This window comes from Pristis pectinata, chromosome 6 (assembly GCF_009764475.1).
Source record: "Pristis pectinata isolate sPriPec2 chromosome 6, sPriPec2.1.pri, whole genome shotgun sequence".
NCBI lineage: Eukaryota > Metazoa > Chordata > Chondrichthyes > Rhinopristiformes > Pristidae > Pristis > Pristis pectinata.
In genome coordinates this window covers 21,375,495-21,383,469 of record NC_067410.1, presented here as the reverse complement: position 1 = coordinate 21,383,469, position 7,975 = coordinate 21,375,495, and positions in this window count along the sequence as shown.

Below are 7,975 nucleotides of genomic sequence, written 5' to 3'. Positions count from 1 at the left end.
AAAATGCATTTGATGTGGGGGCTATGGACTTGGAAAAGGAAGTTTAATAAGGTGCTGTGTAAGGTGGTCTTCAAGACAAGGCTATTGCAAGATGGATGAAAAATTGGCTAAGTAACAGGATTCAGGGAGTAGTAGTGATGGGTCTATTTATTTTGGATTGGAGAGAAGTGTACAGTGGAATTTCCCAGGGGCCAGTACTTGGAGCTTTTCTTAGTATATGTTAATGATTTGGACTTGGATGTAGAGGAGACAATTTCCAAAATTTGGAGGGAGTGATACTCAGAATGATATTTGGCATTCCAAGGATTGCAGTAGAAAGAGAAATTGCACAAATGGGGGTTGTATGTTCTGGATCTTAAAGCATTAAAGGAAGAGTTAATCAAAGTCACATGGTATTATAGGGACCTGAAGAACTAATCAAATGAAAGGTACTTCTGCTAGTCGGGGAGTCAAGTACTGGTACCATAATCTACAAATCAGAGCAAGATCTTTAGGGAGTGGAGTTAAGAACTGTATCAATATGCAAAAGTTGTCGAAGTATTGAACTCTCTTTCACAAGTGGCAATTGATGCTTTTCTCATTTGTAGAATTTAAATCTGCTTAGGGCAAACAAACTGTAAACCAGTGTAAATAATTACAGAGAATCCAGCACACAGTGGCACTAAGCACAAGCCACACATTAAATTCTGTGATGTGTAACAGTATTTCATTTGATTCCAGCCAGGTTAATCTGATATCTGAGTGAAACCTCCAGACTGAAGTGTTCAGGAGAGACATTTCCCTGGAGTCTTGACAATCTGGCAGGTAAAAAGACTCCCGGCACTGCTGCTGTGTGTGTGCGGTTTGGCCATGTTCACTGGCAGGGTGGCAGAAGGGGAGGGGGTGTCCTAACCTTGACTTTTAACAGAAATTTGACATTGCATCCATGAGCGCACAAGTTTGAAAGCTTCAGCAACAAAATAAAAACAAAATGCTTATTTCTACTGTCACCTCTGATTTGTGAAGTTGTTGGAGCTTTTATTCTAAGTATTTGGATTGAGATCATATTATCTTTTGTCACAATCCAGAAACTGGGTTAGCTAATAGTCGGCACCAATTGCAGATTTGCTATTAGAACTTATTTGAATTCTGAGCCAGGGCACATTGCCAGCAAAGGTAAGGCATGACAGATAAAGCGCCTCACTTGTTCCTAACAACACAGTATCTGTCTTTGCAAAACTGAAGGGTATTAAGGAACTTTTGTTTAATGCTTTCAGATTTAGGTAAAAAGAAATATGAGAGCCATTTCCACAGTAATTCACATACCCTTTGATTGTATTCCTTGAAACCTAGTCCAAGTTTAATCCATTTAGTCTAGACCTAGCTTGGTGTTGTGGTTAGAAATTTAAGCTCCAAGTCACAGTTCTTTTATCAAAAGTAAGACGTAAAGATATAAGAAAATCCATAGAAGTGTGGTATTGATAATTTGGCCTTGTTGCCTCGGGGTTTAATTTAACTCCCCCATTTGCTGTCCTAGTGTTTTGCTGTTCATTTTGTGTATGTCAAACATGAAATATGACAACAGTTTGACTCTCTTAGGTACTCAGTTATCATTCTTGCCATAAAGGAAATTAATTTAGTTGTAAATTTGTCATTAGACTTCAGCAAAGTCAGAGTTATGTGTTCAGTCGGTATTGTTTATCTTGGTATGCAACAGCATACTTTGTGTACTTCATTTCTGAAACAAAGGTTGGCATTTCCTTCAAGTGCACCATTTGCAATTTCTTGTCATATCTTGTGATCTTACTTCACAGTTAGCCAGCCCTGTGATCACAGGCCCTTATTTACTAATGGGAGTTTTTTTCTTACCTGTTTCCAATAAACATTTTAGAGAAATGCCAACGTATCATCTTACATTTATACAAAAGTGCCCACTCTTTCACAGCAAACAGGGATTCATATAGGGGAAAAATGGGTAGATGGCTTTCTCTCATGTCTTTGCAACTTCCGCCCTCTTACTTGTTTCTGGATGTGCGTAAATGGGTAACGCAGTCTTCATTTGTACCCTTACAGATGCTTTTGATAAAGTAGCTTGCTGCTATTGCAAGGGCCTAACCCATGCAGGAACATAATCTGGGGAAGACCACAAAGCTTTGGCCTGTCTTTTCTATGAATGTTTCTTATGGATATGATTTACTTTGAATAAAATTTCAACAAGAAGACATAAATTAGTACTCAAAAAAAATAACAAGTCCACATGGGGGTGGTGAGCTGCAGTTATTCTTGTGGGGAAAAGATGCGCTGTTATGTTGCGATTGAATCATGTGTTTTGTAATTGAAGAGTTTTACTTTTGTCTCAATTATTGAAATCCAACACATACTGAAAAAATTCCAAGAACAATTTTCCTAACCAACATATCATTGTAAAAATGAATAAAGTTTAATTCTTTTCTGATCTGTTTTAAAAACCAAGGCAGAAACTTTGATAAGGCACATTACCACTTTGACTGTAGTGTTGCTCACCTTTTATGGAACTGCTATTAAATCCACAATTAACATACTTGGAGATTGTGATGATGGTGCTTTATCCAACTTTGACATGGTCATGCATGCCATACTCCTCCATGCTTCTTTACCAGTATTCTACTTAATGGGACTGACTTGGATGAGATACAATTCCTTCTGGTTAAACATTGGTGAAAACTAAACCACCGTTTATGCTTCTGCTGTGAAGCATAAACATTTTCATAGCTGCTTGTTTTGTCCCACTTCCTGGCTGATGTCTTAGGGAAACCCTAGATTCTTAATCAGAACCACTCCAGTCTTTACCCTCCTTGAACTTCAGCTCATCCAAAAGTCTGGTGGTGATTTGCTTATAGACAGATTTCTTTCAGAAGGTTTTATTTTGAATACAATTTGAGCAATCTGAAACATATGGTAATTGTGGCATAGGTGGTAGGACTGGGTGGTCTTTAACCTCAGATTTAGTTTTTCACCATTAGGTTTCTCCTTGCCTTGTGTCTGGATCTGCTGTAGACTAATCGATAAAGACTGTTTGCAATGATTAGACTGCAAATTCTTCATTGTATCCTGGGGTAATGAGGATAATAGGTTAACTAGACAGGTCTTTTTTATCCAGCAATTCTATGACCTTATGCCACACGACTAACCCTATCATCCCTGATTACATTGGCTCTCAGGATCTTCCAATTAAATTATCATCCTTGTGTTTTTCCCTAGCTACGTAACTTCCTTCAAAACTAGAAATTTCCTCTCAGTCTGAGTTTTAATGCCCAAACCCATAAAAAATGGAACTCTTCTAGGCTTTCATGGTTCTGCAGTCATCTGGGTCATAGATCAGTTACTACTTAGGTGACAAGGTTCTCACTACACTGCGTAATATAAAACACAGTATGAGGACAAGGACATAAGTTTGGGAAGGAATCTGATGAAGCTCTGGTAGTTCTGTAGTTTTGGTAGATATCATACAGTCAAACAATTGAAGGTTGATAGAATTATTAAATTTTACCAATATATTTGTAAGTTGTTCATTATTAGTATTCTTAAATCAGAAACAAAGGCAGACATATTAGGTTACCTGAAAGCCTAGTCAGAAAGATGGAAAAAAGGAGGAGATGGAGAGGGAGCAAGATATGGGGAAGGAATTTCAGAGAGTGCAGCCTGAATGCTGAAGCAAAGCATGAAAATGAGGAAGTGGTCAATGTCAAATCAATAGTGTACACAATATTTAAGGTCCTTGATTTTGTTGTTTTTAAAAGTCTGAATTAATTCTGTTATATAAAACTGAACACAAAATGCATGTACAAAAAATTGGCAACTACAAATTTAATTTCAACTTTTAATTGTTCGATTGCATGGTATTCAATAAAGTTACAGAACCACCAGAGCTTCGTAAGATTTCTCCCTGGCCTTGTGAACTTGTCCTTATCTTGTGTTTTATGTTGTGTAACATCTAAGTAGCAATTGGTCTGTGACTCAGCTCACTGAAGAACCATGAAGCCTAGAAGTGTCCCATTTTTTATTTTACTTTTCTAATATCAAACATCAGACTTGGTCCACACAGCAAGCAGCCTTCAAAGTCCTGAGTAGTGAAATCATGACACTTGGCTTGTGCTGTTGAGCATTAAGTATACAGTGCCATCAAAAACAATGCCAAGTCTCCAACGGAAGCATGAAACTTGGTGGAATGAGTAGGTGAGCACTGGGGGAAGGAATGGATTGGAGGGAAATCCTAATAACCCCAGGCCTTGGTTGTCTTCTGTATATTCAGGAAGTGTTGAAGGCGCAGTGCTTAAGTTACCAGACCATTAACCTGGACCTTGCAATCCAGAGATGTGGGTTCATATCCCATGATATGGTTGTAAATTTAAAGTCAATTAACAATATAGAATTAAAACAATATAATTACCTTTAGTAATGATATTCACAAAAATACTAATTCATCATACATCTGGTTTATTGTGGCCATTGCAAAAGAGAAATTTGTCATTCTTGTGTTTGGAACCTGATGTATATATGACTTCTGACCTGCTGCAATGGGTTGAATTTTATATGCACTATCAAGCCTCTCATTGTTATTATAACCACTACATTAATGCAGAAAATTATATCAACCTTGGCAGTCAATTTGGACACGATAGAGTCAACCATATGAAATCCTCCTCGTAAAAATGTTCCTGTAAGTTAGAGTCGTGTCTAAATTGGAAGAGCTATTCTACAGAGTAATTGACCAACTGCCTTCCCAGAATCGCACTGTACAGATACCATGCCAGACTCCTTCATTACAATCCCTAGGTAACCCTGTACCACTAGGCAGGCCACAGCCACTAAAGGGGGGGGTTGGTTGTTGGGTGTGGGGGGGGGGGCGTGTGTGTGGAGAAGTGTGGCACAGCCGTATACAAATGGAAGGAGTAGCCCTGGGAGTCATCAACATTGACATCAGATCCTGTGAAAGGTCATGACATCAGTTTAAACGCAGACAAGAAAATATGATTACCACCCACCATCCTCCCCCAGGTGATGATTCAGTGCTCCTCCACGATGAACAACACTTAGAACATAGAACAATACAGTACAAGAACAGGCCCTATGGCCAATGATGTCTGTGCTGAACATGATGCCAATTGAAACTAATCCCATCTGCCTGTACATGGTCTATATCATTCCATCCTCTACCTGTTCATGTTCCTATCTAAATGCCTCTTAAATATATCTTCTTCCACTACCTCTCCTGGTAGTGCATTCAGGCACCTACTGTGCTCTGTGTAAAAAAAATTTGCCTCGCAAATCTTTAAACTTCTCTCCTCTCACCTTAAAGTCTGTGCCCTCTAGTATTTGACATTTCCACCCTGGGAAAAAGACACTGACTACTTACCCTATCTATGCCTCACATAATTATGTATACTTCTATTACATCACTCCTCAGCCTCCAACACTCCAAGGAAAAACAATCCAAGTTGGTCCAACCTCTCCTTATTGCTAATACTCTCTTATCCAGGAAACATCCTGGAGGAAGCACAAAAAATAGCAAGGCTCAATGTACTCTGAATGAGGGACTTCAATGTCAATCACTAAGGGTGACATAGTAGCAAAACCACTGGCTGAATCCTGAAAGCCACAGTTATCTGATTGGGTCTGCTACAGATAGTAAATGAAAAATATGAGAGACAAACCTCCTTGATTTTGTCCACACTGATCTAACTATGGAAGAGGCATTATGTTGGTAGAAGTGGCCACCATACAGTGCATGTGGAGGCAAAGTCCCATCTTCATTCTGTAGATATCCTCCATCATGTGAAGTGCTGCTATAATTTTGCAAAGTAGAACAGGCTCAGAACAGATCTAACAGTTCAAAATTGGGTATCCATGAAGGATTGTGCACCAACAGCATCAGACAAAAAAACCACAATCTATAACCTCATTGCTCAGCCAATGCATAACTCTACCATTACAATCAAATCAGGGAATGGTGGTGGACAATTTAACAGCTACTGTGAGGTAGAGGCATCAAGAGCGTCCTTATTCTCAGGGATAATGGGACTGGACACGTGAATGTTAAAGGCAAGGATGAAATATTCAGCCAGAAGTGCCATGTGGATTACTCATCTCAGCTTTCTCCTGAGCTCCCCACTGTAACAGAAAACAATTTTCATCTGACTCCATACAGCCTAGGTGATATCAAGAAACGTCTGAGAGCACTGAATGTAGTAAAGTCTATGGGATCAAATAATGTAGTACTGTAGTACTGAAGACCTGTGTTCCAGAACTATCCATGACCCTAGCCAAGCTGTACTAGTATAGTTGCAACACTAGCATCTGCCTAACAATGTGGAAAATTGTACAGGTATGACCTGTTCACAAAAAGCAGGATAAATACAACTTGGTTAATTAATGCACAATCTGTGTGCTCTCAATCATCAGAAAAATGATGGCAGATTTTATCAGCAGGGCTATCAAGCAGCACTTCTTCACCAATATCCAATCTGGGTTTGCTCCAGATTTCATCATAGCCTTGGTCCAAATATGGATCACAGAACTAAATTCCAGAGGAGGGGGTTACTGTCCTTGACATCAAGGCAGCAAGTGTGGCATCAAGGAGCTCTGGTACAAATGAAGTAGATAAGCACCAGAGAGAAAACACTCCAATGACTTGAGGCATACTTCACACAAAGGAAAATATTTGCGCTTGTTGGAGGTCAATCATCTTAGCTCCAGGATGCCACATGAGAGTTCCTCAGGACAGTGTCCTGTGTCCATTTTAAGCTGCTTCATTAGCTTCTACCTTATTTACCAGGTAGATCTACTAACTCCTTTTTCCTTGCCAAACACCATCGCATTTGGAAAAAAAGGAATCAGAATGCTTAATTATACCTATATCTTCCTAGCCTATAAGATTTTCTGTTTGTGCTTGTACACTTAGAGCACTGTGTGGAAAGTATTTTTAAAGGAAAAACCACATGAATTATTCGAAAAGGCCTTTCTAGGGACTTTATTTTTCAGTGTTCTTTTAATTTGCTGGAAGTATTGCTCCAGCTTCTTGTTTGTATTTTTCCTGCTATGATTTAATAGGAAATGAAGTTATGATGTTACTGTGGTGACAGCAGAGGACCAGCTGCTGTTTCGTCTTCATTACTTTTTTTTCATCACAGTGGTGTCTTTTGCAGAAGAGTGAATGTATCAAAGGTGTGGGGGTAGGGTGGAGGGGGAATGAACATCACCAGTCAAGACTCTCTCAGTCTGTACCAGGCTCAGGCAATTTCTAGTTTAATTAATAAGACAGTTAATTCCTTTCTGCCATGTGCCTGGTAAACATATACACATTAAAATTTTGAGAAATAGGTAGTTGATTTTCCCCTTGACTGATTCCAATACTTTTTGTCCTAAGTTAATGGATTCATTTCACCTTTCATTAAGCTTGTAACAAAGATGCTCTTTTGTTTCGCTGAAGAGGTTTTGAAAGGCAACCATTCCACACATTTCTGTACTTATTACTTCTGCATGATTTTCAGTGTCATTATTTTTCAAAAATATTCCAAAAATAGCCAACTCAAATAGACAATAAATCATCTCAAAAGATGATTCTGATGCACAAGTGTTGATTGACCTTAACCTTGAAGAACCTTACCATTGAGTGCTTGAAAACAGAAGCTGTGAGGGCAGTTGATTAATGAAGAGTTGGCATTGTACATGCACAACAGGAAGGATAAAGAAACAGGCCAATGCCACCAATATTGTGAATTTATAGCCTGATTGTTTTGAAAAAAAAACTCAAACCTGTTGATTAATAGAGAGCCATTTGTTTCTTTTAAAGCAAATGCATCTTACTAAGTGTGGAGTGACCTCAACATTAAGATTCCAACTATGAGTGAAATAAGAGAAGCAGAGCAGGATGTGACTTTCAATTTAAAGCTATTAGGGTTTTGACATCTTTGAGGATGGATAATCTATGCAAAGGCAACTATCATTTCCAGTGAAT